Source organism: Anarrhichthys ocellatus, unplaced genomic scaffold (genome assembly GCF_004355925.1).
Source record: "Anarrhichthys ocellatus isolate YVR2014 unplaced genomic scaffold, GSC_Weel_1.0 scaffold12, whole genome shotgun sequence".
NCBI classification, from domain to species: Eukaryota; Metazoa; Chordata; class Actinopteri; order Perciformes; family Anarhichadidae; genus Anarrhichthys; species Anarrhichthys ocellatus.
Window position 1 is genome coordinate 8,704,715 of NW_022280042.1, and position 21,594 is coordinate 8,726,308.

Sequence of the window (21,594 nt, forward strand, 5' to 3'; positions counted from 1 at the left end):
GACAGAGAATATTAGCCTGGTATTTGTGCACAGTAATCAGTAGGCCCTTGACAGACTAGTCTCTGAACAGAGACATCTGAGGAAGGATTGTCTGGTAATCAGGCTATGCGGTTTCAGGCGGGGGACTTGTGGAGTAAAACCTCATAACTCCAATTATGGCGATTAGTGTTGTGAGGTGAAGCATCCAGCAGTTGGGGAAACCTTTTTAAAATACATCTAAAAATGTTTAATACTTTTGGTTTCTACGTGGCAGCAGCGATATGCAATTACCTGCCAGGATGGTTGTATATAGTGTGGTGTTTACCTTTCCCCTCCCCTCTCTGTGCAGTCCATATGTCACCAATCATCATGTTGTCTGGTGAAGGGAAACAACACCCTGTTATTATCTGCCAAGCAGCAAAGAATGTGGCTTTCTACCTGTGTTTGCTATGTTTTGCATGTGTGTGTTTTCATGTCCAGTGTGCATCTAAGTGCCTGTCCTAATAACTGTACACCACAAACTGCATTTTTACCTTTACGCGGTTGCCTAACAGATACCCCCTTCTCCTCCTCCTTATCCTCTCTTGATTTTTTTTTTCTTCCCCCGACTTGTCATATGCGTGATCACTCCCTCCCCCTCTCTCATCCTCACTCTGCATCCCTCTCCTCCCACTATTCCCCCTCGACGCTTTTAATCTTGGCTTGATGATACTTGGTGGAAGCACTTATGTTTCTGTGCCAGGTGTCTCCCCGTGCTTAACATCCCGGGCTTAGCTCCTCGTTTCCACGGCTCCTTCGCCTCTTTCCCCTGGCTCCTGAAGACGCATACAGAGTGTGTGCACATACTGGTTGTGTGTATACACGTACATGCATGGAAGCACACAAACAGACACCTGCATGCATTAAAACATGCAGACAGCAAGCTTTTGCACACTTCTTCTAAAACACACTTATATCTCTGAAATAGTGTCTTTAAATTGTATAATACACACATTATATATAACATAATATATATATAAAAGACAACCTACCAGTGCTGCGGAAACATTACAACCTGTTTCAAGATTTCTTCTCTCAATTAGTTTGTGGATCTTGAAAGAAGACTCAGGATGCTGCATTAGCATCAAGAACCCTGAGCTGATGTTAGAAAATACTTAAAAACTGTTTAAAAACCGTATGAAATATCGTTACTCCGGTGTCAGATTCCACTTGTTTTAAGGAGTCAAGTTGAAATGATACTTTTTAGTGTAGGGGTCTTGAGGGTGTCTTTATAAACACAATATTCTCAAAAGCTTGAGCTGCACATTGTAGCGTTTGTAATCACAGTGCAGTGAGATGGATAAATCAAATCCCCGAGCTACAGTAACGCTTGCTGAGTCATATGGATCTTGATTTGCATCAACTGTACAAAATGCTGTTTACAGCTAACATATCGTTACTGAGATTTAGGCAATGTGTGGAGAACTCGTGTGCTGAAAGAGTTTGCTTAGCGTTGCTTTGTTCTTTAAAGACACGAGAGGAGAGGAAGGAGACAGAGGAATGAAAGTGGGAGAGAAACAGAGGAGGCAGAAAGATAAAGAGAGAGATAGCTCTCATGTGTTTATCATATGTTTGTTTGTGTTGCCGCGGGGACCTCCTTTCTTCACCCCCCGCTTCCTCTCCCTCTTCCTTTATTTTTTTAGTCACCATCTGAATATGTTTTTTTCTTTCCGTCATGTATCTGCCGCCTGTCCAGGCAGCGCTCTCTGTTTCACTCTCGTCTGATGTCTCAATTAAAATTAATGTGTTCAGTCTGCTCAGATAAAGAAGAAAGAGGAGGAAAAAGCCTTCCCACGAACAATGGCAGCTTCTTGCATATTGGTAACCAATCCTTCCTTGTCTGGGCCCACGCTAATGCTTCACAATATTGACAGCTCTAATGGCGCGGCTCCTCTAAAGGGGTATTCTTTTTAAACCAGAGGCCAAAGGCATCGGGCATGCGTATTGGATTGCATACTGATTTCAGATGGCCTTTATTGTGGGGGGGGGGATTGCCTGGAGTTTTACTCAGTTCTGAGGTAGACGCACCATCCCCTTCCTCAGTTTTGTGTAGTCAGAGAAACGGAAGGAGGCGGGTTGTGTGTGGTCATCCTAGGGAGTAGATGCACCCCCCCACACCCTCCTCCACGCTCCATCCTCCTCCCCATGTTTCTTGTCCTTGAGACGTCTTCATCCCTGGCTTGGCGGTGGCTCTCCTCTGCCCCTTCATCAGGACAGAATGCTGGTGTCAGCACTGCCGTTCCCTCCCTCCTCCCCCTCTTCCTTTCCCGACCTCCTCCACCTTTGCCTTTATCTGTCGCTTCTTCTAAAGATGCTCTCTCCATCCCCGGTACCCCAGGGGTCAACTTGGTGGAAGAACGGGGGGGGGGGGGGGAAGGGAGGGATGGGTGGGGAGGGAGAAAAAAGAAAGGAGGGAGGGGAGCACCTGACTCGAAGGCAGAAAGATAATTCCGGCCGGGCGGCTCTGTTTAAGGTTAAAGCCTGATTTGCATTTCAAAAGCGACGGCCGGCCGTGTTGCCACCTCAGGGACGCCATCGGACCAACCAGCGTGTCATTTAATGTCAGCAGGCACCGGGGCCTTGATGAAATTAATAGAGCAGCCTGTGATTGATAACGGCACCGCTAGTCAACGCCGCCGTCACGACTGTCCGCCCCCCCCCGTCGTCTCCCACAAGCCCAGGTGTCCACCACGGCACTTTCAAAGATCCCTTCGCCTCTCACATCGCCCTCATCTGATGATGCTCCACATCTCCCAGCGGTGTCTCAGCGGAGAGATCATCTTCTTCTGTTCCCCAACAGGACAAAGTAAAAATACATATCTGAGTGCTGTGGTGCTTTAAGGTAACCAGGGTAACCTCAGCAGCTGTCATGGCTGGATTACCTACAGTGGATGAAGCGAATGTGCCTTAAGGCACCAGATGACCATGAGCCCTGAAAGCTCCAAGAAATGTTTAGAATCTCACTGGACAGAGAAAATGATGCTAGTCTCTAGAGACTATCTGGAAAACTTGCACTGATACACATGATATAGTGACAGTTTAAAGTCTATGTGAGTTATGGACCTTTATGATTCTGCATCCACTGAACTATTTTAGGATTCACTTGATAATCGAGAGGGTGATGAGCCAGGTGCGGTTTCTCGTCACTCCATGTGCTCATGACAAAGGACCAAAACAATACCTATAGGTGAACAAATCAGGTTCTACCGATCCGATACCAGTGTTTAAAATAAAAAGTAAAAAGAATGCATGTACAAACACAATGCAAGCAACTCATATCTGAGCAGTCACTTAAAACATCCAGGAATGATCGGATGAAATGAGAAGAATCCCTTCAACCTATAACTATAGCCAAACCCCTTTACTCTGGATGTCAGCCACAGCAGCGTCTCCCCTGACACTGGGAGTGTTTTGCAGTGATAAAAACATGAACCTGAAGCCCAGAGAGTTGCGATCCAAGGCCGTCAGGAAAGGGGGGAGTCGGAGATGGAGAGGCACAGCGGGAGGTGTCAGCGCTGGGCAGGGATGAAGCCGTTAGCTCCCACTAATGGATGTCCTGATCCTGGAGGTTGGTGGTCACCGGGGTCAGACTTCGCACACATTACACCTTCAAGACAAGCCTCCCGGGCCTCTGAGTGTGGACAGAAGACAGACAAATGAAGAGAGAGTGAGTGAGATGAAAGAAGACAAATAGAAAGGCAAAATTGGGAGACAAAAAAAGACATAAAGAGCAAAGAGAAAAAAGCTGGACTGAGCGGAAAGAGGCAGTGAGAGAAGAGTGTTTTCAAAAGAGAGATGAGAGTGAGAGGTCTGCTCGTCCTGAAATTACTTGATATGTTCTTGTCAGTCTTAATCTCTGGGTGTTGTGGAGGAACGGGTGCGAGGGAGGGGTTGAGGCGCACAGTAATCTCCTTCACAAGCAACGGACAGAGCTCGCCGTTTCCCAGCCTGCATTCAATTCCACAGTCATTTCCAATCCACTTCATAAGAGCCCGTTATTTTGCACACATCTCTCTTCTAAAGCAGCAGCGTGCACTCGAAAAGACAAAACAAGAAGCCGACGAAAGGGTGATTCACGTCCTCTTTTCTGCTTCCTCTCTATTCCCTTTTCTCTCGTTCGCTCATTTACATCAGCCATTATCTGTGTATATTGAAAGCGGCGAGATAAAGAGAAGGGGAGAAAAAAAACAAGTGCCAGGAGAAGAAAAAAAAGAACAATAAAAGGAGGCAGAGGAGGCGCAGCGACGTTTGAATCAATTACATCCTAAAGAATCTTTCATTTGCATCCGTATCTGTTCAAAACCTGAACAAATGCCAGATGCCTTTGTGTGTCCAGTTATTTATAGTGGGTGTTTCTTCCTCTCATAATTGTGCAGGAAATATCAAATTTGCATAGAGTGATTATTGTTGATTGTTTATCTAGCCGTCAGGACGTTTCAATATTCGAAGGCTGACAGGTTGTCAAGTACTTAAAACTCATTTATTTGTGGGAAATTTGCATGTAATTTGGCGGTAATGAGGGGGATGTCTGTGGTCATGGATTAGATGCCGGAGATGCTGCAGGGAAAAGAGGGATTCTGGCTGACTGGCATTCCTCCACTTGAAACACACGCTTTATCCTCTGCTCGGCTGCCGGGGTGATGCTAACGCTACCTAGCACTGCACAGCCAAACAACAGAGGATTGTGTACAGGCGCTTGGCATAGCTGTGGACTTAATAACAGAAGCAGGAGCGAGCCAGCAGTACAAGAAGAATTGTGTTCAGTGCTGTTCTGCTGCCTCAGGCAAATAAAACATGCTTGTAAACAGAGTACTTCCAGTATTTCTCAGCATAGCAGATGCTAACTTGTCTTGCCCATGCATATACTTTCCTAGTCTTAAAATACTCAAATAAAAGGCTTTTTCAAAATAAAGTCTCAAATAGCAAAAACCTAAGAACAGCCAGGTGAAAGACATTAAAGGTTCGTCATTCACAGCTTGGATGGACAAACAACCAACATTGACACAAAACTGCAGAAACAGTTGGTCTCCCCCAAACCACCCAGCTGATCCCATTTGAAAGTCTGATTAATATTGTTGTAAGAACAACCACAGAGCAGATTCCACCCATTCCAGCGACGTGGACCAGAGAAATGGGCTCCCAGCAGGGCTTTGTGTGCGCTGTTTGTTGCTGTTAACTGCATTGTCTTTCATTATCAGTCCTAGGCTTCATCTTTCATCTAGCGAGGTACTGGACGCGGCGAGCTAATGAGTGAACATAGCTGGGGGCGACCGGGAAACACAAACACAGAAAGCCGACACTGATGAGTCGCTTGTTTGTTTATCTCCGCTTGAATTCTGAGTTCCACCGGTCTGTTCCACCTGTCACAGAGAAGTTCAGACCTTGAGAGGACTGGCTCTAGCAGCGGGCAGTCTCTGCCTGGGATGAGATACGAGGCTTCACACAAGCAGAGCATGAAACTTTGAGCGTGTGTTAAAACATTCAGCGTGTTTTACCTTGAGCCCAAGGTCATCTTCAAAAGAAGACTCGGCAAAGCCGTCCCTTAGTTCTCAGCTCGCTGACTGACTGGCTGACTCACTGGCAGAAAGAGCTCGCCGGTACCCACAAAAGCAACTCCCACACCTCTGTGACTCACTCAAAGTCACCTCAACTCCGAGGTTAAACGCTCACTGTATCCCCTCTTAAATATAGATCTGTCCCTGAGTCGGGGCTGTAGCCTCTGCAAATACGAGCCTCTTGGCGGATGTATCTTCTGTATGCATGTGTGTGTGTGTGTGTGTGTGTGTGTGAGTGTGTGTGTGTGTGTGTGTGTGTGTGTGTGCGCCAGTCTCTCACTCTCTAATGTGCTTATATCTCTATGTGAGTGAGTGTGTATGTGTGTTCATATGACGTTTTTAAAAGGGTGAGTGAGGATAATCGCCCCCCTGCGCACCGGACTAAAAGGCCGGGTCAGAGTTTTAAAGAGAAGCTATGTATTTCCCATCCCTGGATAACGGCGATGAAGTGGGCCCTTGTGACTCAACCTGAGAGCATGAAAAGGGCCTCAGAGGGGACCCGCCATCGCCGGCCCTCTCTTTACTGTCCTAACGGCTGCCTGAGCTCTCTTCCCCAACCGCGGCAAGCGAGGAGAGAGAAAGAGTGGAGTGGTGGAGGGCTCTCAGTGCTTTACCTATACCCAGCAGCCACTCTCCGCCATGAAAGCCCAGGTAATGTCCCCTGTTCAGCGTAGCAACATTTCACAGAACACCAACCTTGGTGTGTGTGTGTGTGTGTGTGTGTGTGTGTGTGTGTGTGTGTGTGGATGTGTGAGACCTGTTATATGCTGACATAATTGCTATGGGGTTTAGGGCCTCACTGTAAAGTGAAGCCAAAGAGAAAGTGCCTTAAAGCTGCATTCTCTCTAATGACCACCAGGGGGCGACTCCTCTGGTTGTATAGAAGTCTATGAGAAAATGACTCTACTTCTCTCTTGATTTATTACCTCAGTAAACATTGTAAACATGAGTTTATGGTCTCAATCTCTAGTTTCAAGTCTTCTTCAATACAGCATGATGTTCATTTAGTACATTATGGTCCATTTAGAGTCAAACAGACCATAAAGCAGGAGATGCTTTAGGGCGGGACTACCTTGTGATTGATAGGTCGTTACCACTGTGTTATGTCTGGGAGTTGTCCTTGTTTTTGTCTTCCAACTTGAACCCTTTCACCGTGTCTTTTCAGAAACGTATTCGGTGTTGGGTTGTATGAAGACATCTTGTCTGTCTTGTAACTGTCCAAAGGAACAGTAAATAATATAAATGGGATTATTGCAGACGAGTATGTTTGTGTTTATCTTCAGTTTATTTGCAGTGCAGGTCCAGGCATCTGTGTCTTTGCTGTGCAACTGTTGCTAATAATCTAATCCCGCTGCCATTTGTCTTTGTGAGGAGTTTATGGTAAAATAATACTGGTGTTTGTGTTGTGCTTTATTCTTAATCTGCTTGTCATCTGGCGAGTCCCATTAAATCTTATTTCAGCACCAGAAGCTGTCCACAGTATGAACTGTTAATCATCACAAAGGGCTTTAAATGGGTTTAACATAGCTATACTATATCAGTCTCTCCAGATAAAGGGACAATTGTAACTCAAGGAGCCAATTTGCTTTTGTAAAGGACATGATTTGGCTCATATGTGGCTAATTTGTTGTCCCCAGCAAGTGCAGAACAACTGTGTCCTGCTGGTGTGGATGGTTAAATACCAGTATCACCATGCATGTTGATGAGTAAGCAGCTGTTCTATTGCTGTTTATCCAGGTAGCTACCAACTATCCAAACCCAGGCTTTTTGGAAAACAATGTTGTCACACAGGCGAATGCTCCGTCGTGGTGTTGTTTTATGTCTTTTTATAAAATGTGATTATTGTCAGTCAATTTCAGTTTCCCTTTCTTGTCCTATAAACGCACACAGCGGCTATCTGGGCTCTCGTGGGACAGTCAGCCAAGTCCGTAAATGTTGCTACCAGTCCGTCTCAGCGCTTGTCAGCATGACAGCGTTATTAATTCTTATCGCTGTACAGTGTGTTGACAGCAGAGACAGCAAAATATGTAAAAGTTGACATGGCTGACATCGTGACAGGCTGACAGAAATATGAAGTCGAGGTTTATATGTGCTTCACAGATGATCTATAAATAAGTGGTTTGGATGGGATCTATAGTGTGTACCACATTAGTTGTTTCCCTCTTTTTCTTATTTTCTGGGTTCTGCCTTGCTATTTATTGTATCACCTCTTCTCGTTCCTTTTTTTTTGACTACACCTCCCTCCCTCCCTCCCTCCTCCAGCATCTCTCTCTCTCTCTGGATGGCTGCCTACCCCTGTGCCTGTGTCTGGGAGTTGGCTGGGGCAGAAATAAACCACAGTAATGGCTTTGCTTTGCTGCTAATCTTGTCATAAGAAGGTGCGGCCCTGAGAGGATAGCTCCTCGCGTGTGATATCCTAATTTAAACATCAAAAGATTCCGTCATTAGGAAGCATGCGTCTAGCCCCAGTTTTCAAGGGAAATTATTACATCTTGCCGCCGCAAAAGTGTAATGCAGAAAGACATTTCTGTCAGGCACACGCACAGACACACACACATAAACCTCACCGGATTGGATGTTTGTGCACTTGAAGAAAAACATCATCATTAGCAGCTTTCTCTTGTGATAGACGGAGCGATGGCTTTTTGTGTCACAGCCCACCGTGGGCTCTGAAGATAGCCTTCATTTGGAGTCGTTTGAGACTTGAGGCGGGGATGGGATCTGCTAAGTGGGACCCGGCCCGCCTTCTGACAGCTTCTCTGGTGGGTCTCCCTGTGCTTCAGAGCCGTCACGCTGAATCTGATGTATGTTGTGCAACACGGGGGCCATCAGGAACTACCACAGCTGGTTAATATTGGCATAGACTTTGTGGCAGGTGCAAATCCACACAGGAGAGAAGTGTGTGTGTGTGTGTGTGTGTGTGTGTGTGTGTAGACACAGCATACCTGCATAGCTATAAATGTATACTTTGGAACCAGTGGAGTAGCTACTGTTAAAGACACTCAGGTCATGACTTTGTATTGTTTACGGGGCATCGGTGGAGTTCACATTCTACAGTAAAAATGTGGATATTTTACAGGTTGATTCCAGTTTTTCTTCAGACTTAATCTATTTACATGAATCTGCAGTTACCAGCTGCTTTGTAGCAACAGCAAACACCTCTAATAGCGACTGCTTTAGCTTTATATGTTGGAGAACATGTATAATCTCTAAAAGAATCCACACAGTCTCACTTTTAACAAGCTTTTCTTTTGCACTGTTTCAAACAAATCTGCGCGGCCCTACCATATCAAACATAATCTGTTAATTTGAGACGTTCTAGCAGTAAAAACGGCACTTTGAATCAAAGTCTGGAGTTGGTTAATAGGCTCTCCAACTGTTTGGCTCCCGTAATTTGAGTGCTCACAGGGGACAGCGCCTGGTGTATGTGATCTATTGCTTCACAGCGAGCACTTATGTTGAGTTATTAGCTTGACTGATGATGGATTTAAGAGTGAATCAAGAAATACCATGTTCCATAAGGGAGTGCCATCAAAAGACCAAAGAGGTGTTTGCTCTTTCCGTTTCACTTTCAACTCTCTTTAAGTCTCTCGCTCTCCTCGGCGCCATCTCTGCGTCTTTGTCTCTCTCTCCCTTCCTCTTCAGGAACAGCACTACAGTAGCTTTCAGTTGCTGTATGATTTATTCATTGTTGTGTTTTTCCCCTTCTCCTTGAATGTTTGGTGGAGAGGACAGGAAACTTTGAACCAGAGTACAAAGCAATGTATATTTGGGTCACACATTTTCCCCGTTTCTTCTGAGAGCTGTGTGTGCGTGCTCGTGCGTGTATACTCTCTTACTTTGTCTCCCTCCCTCTCTTGTCTGGTGACTGGGTCGACTCCTCTCCTCTCCGCCACGTTCGTCCTTGAAGTGAAAATCAGCGGGGTGCCCCCGATCCGAGGGGAGGCTGGCAGCGAGGGAGGGAGGGAGAGAGGGGGGGGGGGGGGGGCGAACAGGGCAGAGAGGTTGGGAGCTAAATAATGGATGATTTCTTATTGAAATAAGGCCTGGTGAAAACAGAGGGAGCGAGCGTGTCATTACCAGGGAAACAGAGCTGAATGTTAATCCTACACACCACGCAGAGAACCAGGCCACAGCAGAGCCCTGCGTGGTTACTGGCGTCAGTCCAGAGATGTAGAATTCACTGTGATACGGAGCCTGTTTGTTAGGTGTCATCGCAAGCGCTGCAACACCTAATAGCGTTACGTCATGACGTCGGTGTGAAAGAGCAGCATGGACGCCTCCTCCCTATTATGTAGCCCTCCCCCCCCACACCGTGACTTTGACCTAACACCATCTCGGCTTGTGCTGATTGACTCAGCAGTCATTATCCCCCCCTCGTCCCCTCGTCCCCTCCACCACACCCAGACAAAACTTGTCTGGCCCTCAGCCAAGCTGGTAAAATATGAGGCGACGCTGAACCCATGACACCACTTCTTCCCAGATACATTAGCAGCACTTCCCGAGCCTCACCTTCACCGCAGACGGCCCCCGTCACACAGCCTGCTTTTCAAATCTCGTGCACGTAATCAACATATTCACAGCTGAGGGAAGCTGTGTATTTGACTCAGGTGTGAAAGTTGATAAATAGCTAATTTGGGTGTCAAGGAAGTCAAATTAAATCTACAGGCGTGGCGGTATCGGACTGTTTTGCCAAAAGCTAACGAAGGCTTCTCTTTGAATTTATGCTGTTCCAGAGTCAGAAGTGTGAATGTGTCCCGTTTGCTAGACTGTTGCAATGACTTAATTATTCCAGCCCCACATTTTCTGATGGTATTTTGAATTATGAATTCAGAAAAAAGCAGGAAACAGCAAAACAAAATCAGGCTAACGATGTTAGCTGTAATTAAAATGGAGAAGTAGCAGGCTGCCACGCTATTGGCTTGGAGACAGATGTATTAGCCAGGCATATGGTTATGATAATTAATCCCAGGACTACAGAGAAACAAATAAACACAAGCTAAACAAACAGGGGGGACCAGCTGAGGGCTGCAGGAATTGATACTTCTGGGGAGGAACCCAAAAAGAAAAAAAAGCAGATCCTTATCGTCATTGCAAGACCATGAGTCGCACACGCACACACACACATGCATGCAATGCAAGGGAGGAAGGGCATGATGGAGCAGAAAGAGGAGGAGAAAAGAGACCGGGGATGAAGACCACGAGATCAACCCCTTAAGGAACGTCCTCGCATTAGAATTCATCTCACATCTCATCTGTTTTCCCTTAAATAAAAAACTCATGGACGACACTGCGCACAACGTTTATCTCTTAAGCTGTAGCTGGAACACCTTTGCAATACTATGCCACTTCACACCAATAGCATATCATTGAGTCACTAATGTGAAGCTATCGGTGTTGACGACATTATCCCTGTTTTTGTTTTCCACAATACAAACGAGCACAAAAGAACCTCATCTTCTTACAGGCTCTGAAATTAACAGCCAGCCCTTTGAATGGGCTTATAAATAACTGGAGATGCTTCCTTTTTCCCCCCCGTCTCCTTAGTGTGATTCAGGGCTAAGACTGTGAAAGAAGAGGAAGGGAGAGGAGACGGAGAAGTGGGGCCATCCAGGCCCAGTGGCGTGTGAATAGACATGGCGAGGGTTTGTGGTGGAGCGGAAGAAGAGACGCTGGGATAATGCTCTCTCTTTCCTTCTATCTGCTCCCAGTCGGAGGATGAGGGAGACAGAAGGGAATAGCTGCTAATAAGGCGTTGGGTGAAAGGCTTTGGGAAAGCTCCCCGTGGTGCTGGTCTGTAATGGAGATAAGCGTTGCCGTGTTGTTGTCTCACAAAAATCAACAAAGGGAACATGCGATGGGAGATTTGCGGCCGCGTCCCCAGTGAAAAGCGGGGCTTTCACGGCGCCGTAATGTTTAGCGGCATTAGAAATCATTAGGCCCAACACCGAGGGGAGAGCGTGCCAGACGCCCGTGCCCCAGTTAACGCTGTTTTCAAAAGCCGCCCCTAATCCATTCCTTAAACTTGCTTCGCCCCATTCACCTTCAGATGTGGGCAAATCTGATGGGAGGAAAAAAGGACTAGCTCTCTGTGTTTGTTTGTTTGTTTGTTTGAGCTGAAGATTTAGCCAATCTACATCCCTGCGCCTTGTGATCTGCAGAAGCGATAAGGCCGCGGCCAGGCTTTAGTTAGACTAGCAGCAGGTGCCTTGCCAGGCCGTGGGGGGATACAGAGGATGCTGATAAATGGGGCCAGTTTCCCCACATAAAGCACGGCGCCCTACGGAGGGGAGAGAAATAATGTATGCAGAGTTCACAGGCGCTGTGGGTTGCTGCTGCAGGGCAGGCGGACATCTTTGGAGCAAAGTGATAGCTGCATAGAGATGAGGAGACTTCCAGGAGGTTATTTTGGCCGAGTTGAGCACTCGCTGGGAATGGACTCCTGTGATCTGCAGTGCCATGACTGCACGTTTGCTTTGCTCTGATGAGAGGAGGCGGAACGAGACAGGAGTGGTCAGGAATAGTAGAATTTCATTTTACCAAACTACAGCTCTCTATATCATGTAATGGCCAGTATTGAGTGTGGTCCTAAAGGAGGTAACTGGCGGACTGATTGCTGTTAAGGCCTTTTTTTGTTAATTTGGAGAATATTTGGAACGTCAATGAGGTTTATGTGTTAAAACATGCTCATCAAACTATTTCTCTATTTGCATACATTGTCCATTTTACTAATACCATGTTGCTACTGCAGTTTCCATTGTTTCAAACAGCAACAGCAGTAATTAAATGTGCGGCTGACACAGGTCTTTAAGCTTTAACCCCTAACCGCCAGATAGTAGCCAGAGCTAGCCGTGCTAGCACTCACTGCTAACCAGCTGATAATGAATGCACTGAGCCGGTGAGGTCAAGCCTGGTTGTCTGGGGACCCATTAGCGAGGCGAGTGAGCCCCCCCCCCCCCAGCCCCGCGCTCTCTTCTTCCCTCCCTCGCACGGGCCCTCTGTCCTGCAGGCTCCAGCAGCCAACGTGGCCCCAGTACAGCGCCAGAGGCCAGGCCAAGCTCTGCCCAGGGGCCCCACCTCCGTGAACTGTCATTTGTCTCGGCCGTCCTGCCAGCACCGCGGGCTACATTAAGCCTTGATCTATGGGGCGGGCCAGACTACTTGGTCCTGGGATTCAGACGCTGTATCTGCTGCAGAACCGGCACAGAGTCGGACTCACGTTGGGTAGTATCTTCCGCATGGTGTATCAATGTGGACTTAGAAAATAGCACTTTTTCTCTCCCTAATCACAGTCATTTTTCATGAAAGCGCTACGCTACATTTCACCCTCGGCACAACAGTATCTTGTGAATCTGACAAAGCTGTCGAGTGAAGGCCTTTCTCTGCCTGCTGGTTACTGTATCTCTGATCTACTGTGTGCTGGCGCTGGTGTTAAGTGTCTTTCCAAAGGGTCTGTGTTGCTGTCAGCACTCACACTTTCACTTTTCAGCGCCGGACTCCTTCAGATGGCCTCCTCGCTCTCCCTCCCCTTTCGCCTTATCACAGGGTTTCTTAACATGGCTGTTAAGCTGTGTGTGATGAAACGAGATCTAGGGTTTAGCCCGGCTTGACCGCACCCCTGCTTGAGTTCTCAGCGGTGACTGCTTTGTTTCCCTGTACCTTGACTGTGGCGGTGTAAACGTCTCTTCCCGTACAGCATCCCTGGAGCCCGGCCAATCGCCAGGCCTCGACGAGAGCTGTCAAACCCAATTCTGCCAATGGCGGGTGTTGAAAGCTGGCATGGTAGACATTGAAGAAAAGCCGGCGTGCTGCTGTCACATTACTCCTCAGTTGTGTGTGAGTGGGGGGAAGTCACAAGCGAGATCATTTTGCAGAAACACTATGAAGCCACATCAAGATGAGGGAGCACAGTTTCTGGCTCCCGAGCCCCGTTTCTGGAAATAGGCAGTGGGCATTTGCATGTTTCTTTTTAAGGCAGTCTATTCATTAGATTAGTGTTGTGCTAATGTTAAGACTAGCCAGACTTAAATGCAGGATGTCATGAATCATAATGTTCATTTTAAGCTCATCCGCACACAAATACTAGCGCGCATACACGCAATAATCGCACACTCACGCAATTACACACTTAAAACAAGCCCAGTGTTTGTGTTCAGCACATGTCGGAGGTGGACATCTTCCCGTCTCTCCAGCTTTTTGTGGGGCTCCCATGAATCATTGCCTCTTATTCCTTTCTCAGCGCGGGGGAAATCGCATTAAGTGGAGCGCCGTGTTTGGCTCACACCAGTCTTGTCTTAATAGCTGTAATTTGGAGAGCAGAGAAAGAAAAGGAAAGAATAGAGAAGAAAGCTCGCTCACAACACTAATTCCAGTCAACAAAAACACCCCTCTCCAATCCCACCACATTCATTTGCATTAAAATATCCAACAGCTAAATATGTAAAGACAAAATAGTGGCATACTATTTATACATCTCCTGCCATGTGTGCTGTGGCAGCAGCTGTGTGTGTGTACAACCTCCTGCTACTGAAGCATGCTGAACAGACCTCCCACACCAACATGGTTTACCATTCCACCTTCGCACAAGTTTGCAAGAGTGACAAACGCCATGTGGAAAGGGAAAAACAGAGTGAGTGCAATATTACGGCCACCTGCTCTTCCCATGAGAGGAATTGTTCCGCTGAATTTGGATAAAGGCTGGTTAGTTAGTGATGCTCCTCTATGAATATGACTTTAATTGCATAAGAATAGATGCAGTACAAGAGGAGGATAAAGATCATATCTATTTATTTTAATGCTTTTCTCATGCTGCTGTGTGTGACCAGGTCTCTTCTTCTGTCTCTTCAGCCATGATGTCATGTATGTGCTCATGCTTCGGACCTGAGAGGAAGCTAGAGCGTCATAGTTTGAAGCATAGGGCCGCTGACCAAGCGTCGGTATTTGACATGTTGTGTTAGAATAGTGAGACAGCTCCCACCATTGACATTCATTCATCAGCATCTGTGATGACAGTAGGCTGGGTGCACTCTCACACAACAGCTGACTTCATGTGTGGCCAATAGATATCACATATACTAACACCTATAGGATAAAGAAAACAGCATCTAAGGATGTGTTTTATATTCCAACTGTTCCTGAAACAACAGTGAAAATACGGTGGTGTAATGTGAAATGCATGGAGGGGGAGAGTGTTGTCTGTTGAGACAAGACGTGTTTGATCATCCTTTGTTAAATACCTGTTTACCCGACAAGACACGGAAATGTGACGACTTATAATTCGAAGATTTACCGTCAAGTTTGATTCTCCGCAGCGCCTTTCTATATCTGGATCTCATCTCTTTGGGTATAATGCAATGATTTTATGGCAATTCTCTGCTGCTGAATCCGTGGAATTATCCATGCTAATGCTTCTCTCTATCATACTGATAATAGCATTATCTAATCCTGCCGGTGAGCATTTGCACCTCTAGCTGTTGCAGCCGTGATCCACATAATTCCACTAACTAATGCGCCAGTCACTTCCCAACTGCTCCGCTGCACAGATGAGCACCGCTCCTGATCGCAAGGCTCCCGGAGCACCGGAATCAATATCCGGGCCCTGTTCATGGTCAGGCTACATGGCGCACTCGGTTTATTTTCACAATAAAATATGAAATGCATCGCAACAAAAGATGGAACAACAAAGGAACACGTATGAAATCCAATGGAAACATTCAGTACCATAACATGCACAGTGGTTCGTTGATAGCACATACATGCATACAGTAACTATTCTCTGTCCACCCTAACCTTCGCTTCCCTGTGACTGCCACCCACTTCCAGCATTTCCACGGTGGCTGCAGTAATCGCTGGCTTCCCTCCTCTGTGGTCGGCTGTGCAAACAGCACAATCTTGGACAGAGGCTCCCTCTCTCTTCTTCACGGAGTTGAGGGAAGGTGAGAGAGATGGGTGGGATTGGAGAGGAGGGGGTCTGGACACATTTTGGAGAAGACGACTGCATGCCACAGAACTGCAATGTCCTGTTCAGATTAACTAAGGCAGCTAAATGAACAACACAATTGTTCGACTGTGTTGAGGTGAAGCACCTTCGGTACAATATTCCTAATACCGGGTGGCCCATGAGGAAGACAGAATCTTAGGTTTTCTCTTGCTTAGGCATGGAATGCAAACGTTGTTTTAGTGATTTTCATGGCCTTATTTGGAGCAAACAACACTGGTCGATTGTTATTCCTCATTTTCAACTCAGGACATCTATTTTAAACCTGCTGCTGATTCAATACGTTCTAGCACAGGTATATGCATCATGTTTTCTGAGATAATAATCCTCAGTATGTATACTTCCTGATTAACTCTGCACTGATGATGTTACATGAACTATGGCAACATGAATGCCCTGATATGGGTACTTGGCTACATAATACCATAACAAAATCACATCTAGACATTGAGAATAGATTGAGTGATGGAGTTAAACTTCAGTGACGATTCCTGTTAAATCCATTTAGGAGATGTCCTTTCAATACATAAAGGCCTCTATAGTCACGCAGGACGCCTGGGGACTGCATGGAGAAATCCTTCCACTCTGCCAGCCCTAGATTCATGGCCCTACGTGTTTGGCTAGCCATTTCCTGGTGCAGCACTTGCTATTTTATTTGGCCCGCTTCAGCCTCAAGGATAGGGGGACAGTTGTCTTCCCCCGCTGCTGAGCCCGGAGAATTTCCTTGCTTACTTTTCCTCTGCTCTGTGGGAGGAGAAAGTAAAAATGAGGAAAACTGGATGGCGGCCCTGATTTGAGTTATTAGTGAAGAGTAGGAGGACAGGGAGGGAAAAAGATAAAGAGGGGTAGAGGCTGAAAGAGAGGGAACGGCCTTGTGTTTGGAGTTTGTTTTATATTTTCTCTCCTCTGCACACCGAGTTCTCACCTCTCAATGCTTCTTGTACTGGCAGCATTTGGCTGACACCAGCTATGCATCCACAAAAAGGCACCATTGACTGAACCGCACTCTAAACGGGACCCATACACGCAATATTTACCCACAATGCTTTCTATGCAGGAGCATTTGATGGGAAGACAAGCTGAAAGAAATTGCAGGGTGAAGGACAAAACTATCTTGGGGGGCCACACTGAAGGAGGCTCTGTTTGCAGGTGGAATTACAAGGCAGAAACACGGCGGGCCCAGAACACATTTTCACATTATGCTCAGGTGTTTATTTGCTTTTGGCCCTGGACGAGTAAAGTGTGTGTCATTTGGCCTGTGGCACATTGGCAGTGATAGTTTGGCTGAGTTCCCTCCAGGTGCGTGCCATAGGTTGAGAGACAGCGAGGAAAAGAGGGACAAACGGAAAGACATAGAGCGGGAGATGCACCTGGATCTCCACCACACCTGGGAGGAGATTGCGATGTCTAATGATGTGGTTTTAAAGCTTGCTCAACACTGCGAGCAGCATGTCCTGTCCCTAGATGGCCTGTGGGGGGTTAGTCCACACCACAGAATAATCCAGAGATGCTGCTCCCCCTGCCTTCGTCTCTTCAACTGGAATGAAACTTCCATATGCACACACATTCCCAGACATCTGAAGGTGTTGCATGGAGAATTTTAACCCCAATGAATAAAAAAAAACATGCATTTTTGGGACATCAGTACACACAGTGTTACCCTCTCCCAGCCTTTATATTGACATTTACTTTATGGACTTTTTTGTTGATCCATGTGCCCAGACACATCTGGGCACGTACCTCAAATTGCATTGATTGATCCAAGGGGAACGCCACAATAAGAGGTCAAACTAGGAGACATGCTCTGCGTGTTACTGGCAGGATAGACGGGGGATTACATGAGGGTCGACCACAATACACAGATGAAGTCGTGACATCCAGGCTAGCTGCTGTTTCATACGCTCGGTCTCTTCAACCCTGACACGATGCTTCAATGACAAAATGTTTTTGTTATTGAAATTGTCATTTATGCACAATATCTACACATAGCAGCTATAGTACAGTCTGGTGTAAGGAAATGCTGGGAAAGATCATGATTCCAAACTAGTCTCATGCATGAAGGTCCTTATTTCCTGCCTCACTACATCCACTTCAGACTACTTTCTGCATCGGCACTGAACTAATTCCTGTGAAACTGGGCTGGTGGTGGAATCTCTCATTGAGCGTTTCTTTCATTAATCTTAATCAACAAGTGAAAGATGCATTTTACTAGATATTCTAAGGTGCATTGGTATCTAGGGGTTTCATTAGAATCCTTCATGAATTCAACTTGTTAATGTGTTGGACTGATAAAGCTGCAGCTCCTCTATTAGGTCTGTCAAGCTGCTGATGTTTCCTTTGTTCTTGGGCTTGAGGGAGATGCTGTTTTTTTTTATATCCATTAACTATGTCATTTTAAAGTACCTGGCACTTTATGAGGTCCAAGGTAGTTTTTAAACTAAATCTTTGTGGGCTTTAACGTTATCAACAGAGGGGATACAGATACTGAGATGTCATGCAGAACTGCCCACTGCTGTTTGACTGACGCGTGATCGGAGGACGATGGCGCTAAAAAGCGTCGCACTGGGAACCAAAGATGTCAACGCACACTGGAATCCTACAAATGATCACTCTAAAAGTCACATCTAGCAATAAAAGCCTTTCCATTTCCCGCATAAGTCAATTTTACACATTTGCGCTTTTTATAAGTAGGCAGTGTACAGCAGCTTCTTCTCTCCTCACCCTCATCCAGCTTTACCACAGCATTCCTTATCCCTGTCTAATGTAGCTGATCCCCCCACACTCCCTCTCCCTCACTCCATCCTTCCTCCCTGGCTTTTGTGAGAAGGAGAGGTGAGGGGATATGTGTCTTTAACTGAGCTGGAGCTCTGCTGCAGCTTACCTCTTACTGCTAAGATACGATATGTGCTCTGCTTTGTTACTGCTAACCTGCTTGTTTGGGGGTGAGATCAGTGTGTTTGTGTGTGTGTGTGTGTGTGTGTGTGTGAGCAGAGCAGGAGTACTGAGAAATCCCATTATGGAGCCAAGTTGCTGCCACGCTTTCCCCGTACACACTGTGAACCCGGTGTAATCCACTCACACACTCACCATGCATCCATGTTTGTGTGTGTGTGCGCGCTCACACAAACACATTTCCCCTCTAGACTCGGCGGTGAGCTGTGTATCCCTATGCACTGTTGTGTTACCCACCGTGAAACATGACAGCTAATGATATCGAAGGCTTTTTAAAGGTGTGTTTGTGTTGGTGTGTGTGTGAGAGGGAGAGCTGGATTTCTTCCAGACTGACATCGATTAGCAGCAAAAGAGCATTGGCTCAGAGTGAAAGCTACAAAGTCAAAAGCTATGCTTTCATGTATTCAATTAATTGAATTCTGCCCCTTTTTTTTACCCCCTACCTATATGTTACTTATCAAGCAGAATTCATCCAGTGAAAGCTCATATTTACTGATATATCTGATCATTTTCTTTGGTAGAATCTATCCAAGAAGCATGAACTCGGTCATTTACAGATTAACTTGTGTCCACTGTTCAATGTTTCGTTCATTTGCCGTGAGGACTTACTGAGGGATTCACTGAAGGGTGTTACACAGAGTCCCTTAAAATGGTTCCTTAGTTAAGGATGAACGTTGAGGCATTTACTGCATTGGACGAGATTTTACAGCAGTTAACTTTAACAGTTTCCATGGAGACAGTTTGTCATACCTGCCGTAAGAGTCTTGGATTTCTTCATCATACAAGCGAAGACAAACTTAAAGGTATTTAAAGTTGAAAGGGAGACTTGGGGACATTGTTGAAACAATGGTTCTAGTTAACTTTTCCTGTAACAAACAGAGTCTGTTCGTCATGAAGGAACTTGTTAAGCAGTGTGGCTTGTATGTGTTAAATATCTTTTGACAACAGCAGGGTCGAGATTAGGATTCATCAGGCTCTGACTGCACAGACAATACTTATCAGTAGCACCAATTCACCGTTGATTTCAGTCCGCTCATGGGATTTGTAAAAGATATACAATTTGAGGGGTTAAATGCTGTTGAAACAATGGCCACATGTCACCATAACCTGGTTTTAACCTAGATGAGTAGATCCATACTCTATATGTATTATAAGTTTGGCTAAAGATTGTGGCTTCTTCCCTGTTTTTCTTTCATGTTAATGTCATTATAGGTGAACACAAGTGCACCCACTGAGGGGCTCTGCTATACCTTCCTCCAGGCCGAGCATAGGGGGCGCTGCACACACTGCATTGCACCTGTGAGACGGGCACAGAGGGGAGCCTATTTGTCACCAGCTCTCTGCCTTCCCATTGAGTGCTCACTGTGTGTGTGTGTGTGTGTGTGACACACGTACACACACTCTCTCCATCCTGTCCTCCTCGACTCTCTCCTTCTCTCTCCCCCCTGACCCCAGCGCCATCTTCTCTGTCTCATCCTTTATGCATACTGACAGCGAGCCCCTCCGTTTATGGCACTGCATAACGTTCCCTCATTACCGCCCAGGACTCAGAAACCCAAACGAAGCAAGGAGGGGGAGGAGGGGGAGACGGGGTTTGGGTGGCGGAGGGGAGGGGAGTGATATAGAGAGATGGGGGAAGACGGGAGAAGTACCAATGATGACATTCGCTTTGGCTAATATTAATCTGATTCATTTGGCATGCCAGGAAGCATCACTTTAACTGTTTCTTTGCTGCTGGGCCGCTTCTCCATGCACACTGATGATTGTGTGTGTGTGTGTGTGTGTGTGTGTGTCAGGAAAGAGGGCACACATGCAACCTGCAATTAAAAAAAATACACTTTGAGATTGAAAGCAGATGCAGACAAACAGAAAAGATGCACTCATCGAGCAATTTGTTGCACAGAATAGGCATACATTTGACATGTACAGACGCGTGATTACACACTACATGCCCACGTGTTGCAGTAATACATGCATACACACATGCAACACATACACAAACACACACACACACTAGATACATTTATTATGTTGTTAATGCTAACACATAATTACATGCACACACGTCACTTAGTCTCCTGATACATAAATCCCTCCAGTACACACACAGAGCACTGATATACACATCAGCTGGTGCAGAGAGCGGGCAGGGTGCAGCAGCTTGTGTTGGCTGTAAACAGCAGGGCAGTCAGTGTGGAGAGCGGCGGCGTGAGCACCGGGCCAGCCAGCCAATCAACCCCTCGATCTCCTGTCCCTGCCCTTCCATTGATCCCCATTAAAATGCTTAGCAGATGCTTGGCTTGAGAGAGACGAGCGCGGGGTTTTTTTTTTGTTGCCATTTTCATTTGTATGCTCCTTACCGCCGGCCCACAGTCTGGAATAGTCATTTTGCCAACTGGGATACCGGCCCACTCTAGACAGTACAGTAGCATCCATTCAGACATAGCGGACTGTGCTGAACCAGCAAACGTTTCAATGTTGAATGGACGTTGTCAGGACGGCCTGCACCGGGTTCGAAAAGCAGTTGTGCCAGAATGACAGACTAACCGTCTGTGGTGATGCAGACAGATACACACCTGCGTTGTTTTGTCTCATCGGAACGTCATTATCATTCATTCATGATTTATTTTAAATGGAATTCTTGTGAAAATGTGCCGTTTTATTTCAGTTTCATACAATCTGGATCTTTTCTCTGCAGTTGTCCATCAATAATATTGGTAATAAGAACATTATGGTCGCAGAATACATTGCAAGACAATTTCCATCCTCATCGTCTGTAATCAAATTATTTCCCAAACTGTATTTCATTATTCAGTCTACAGACTGACTTGTTGCTTCAGTTTTGACCTACTTTTCTTGTGGTATTGTGCTTTTCTTGCCCTGTCATACAAGTTGTTTCTCTTGAAGTCGATTAGAATATCTTTACAATGAAAATCAACAGTTTTGACTACTTTTTCTGGTCTTTTTGTGTGGATTTAGTGTTTAATAACGGCTGGTGAGGCACACTGACATAATACTACTGTAAACCATTCCCCCTCTCTCTCTCACCCTTGGACACTCACAAACACACAC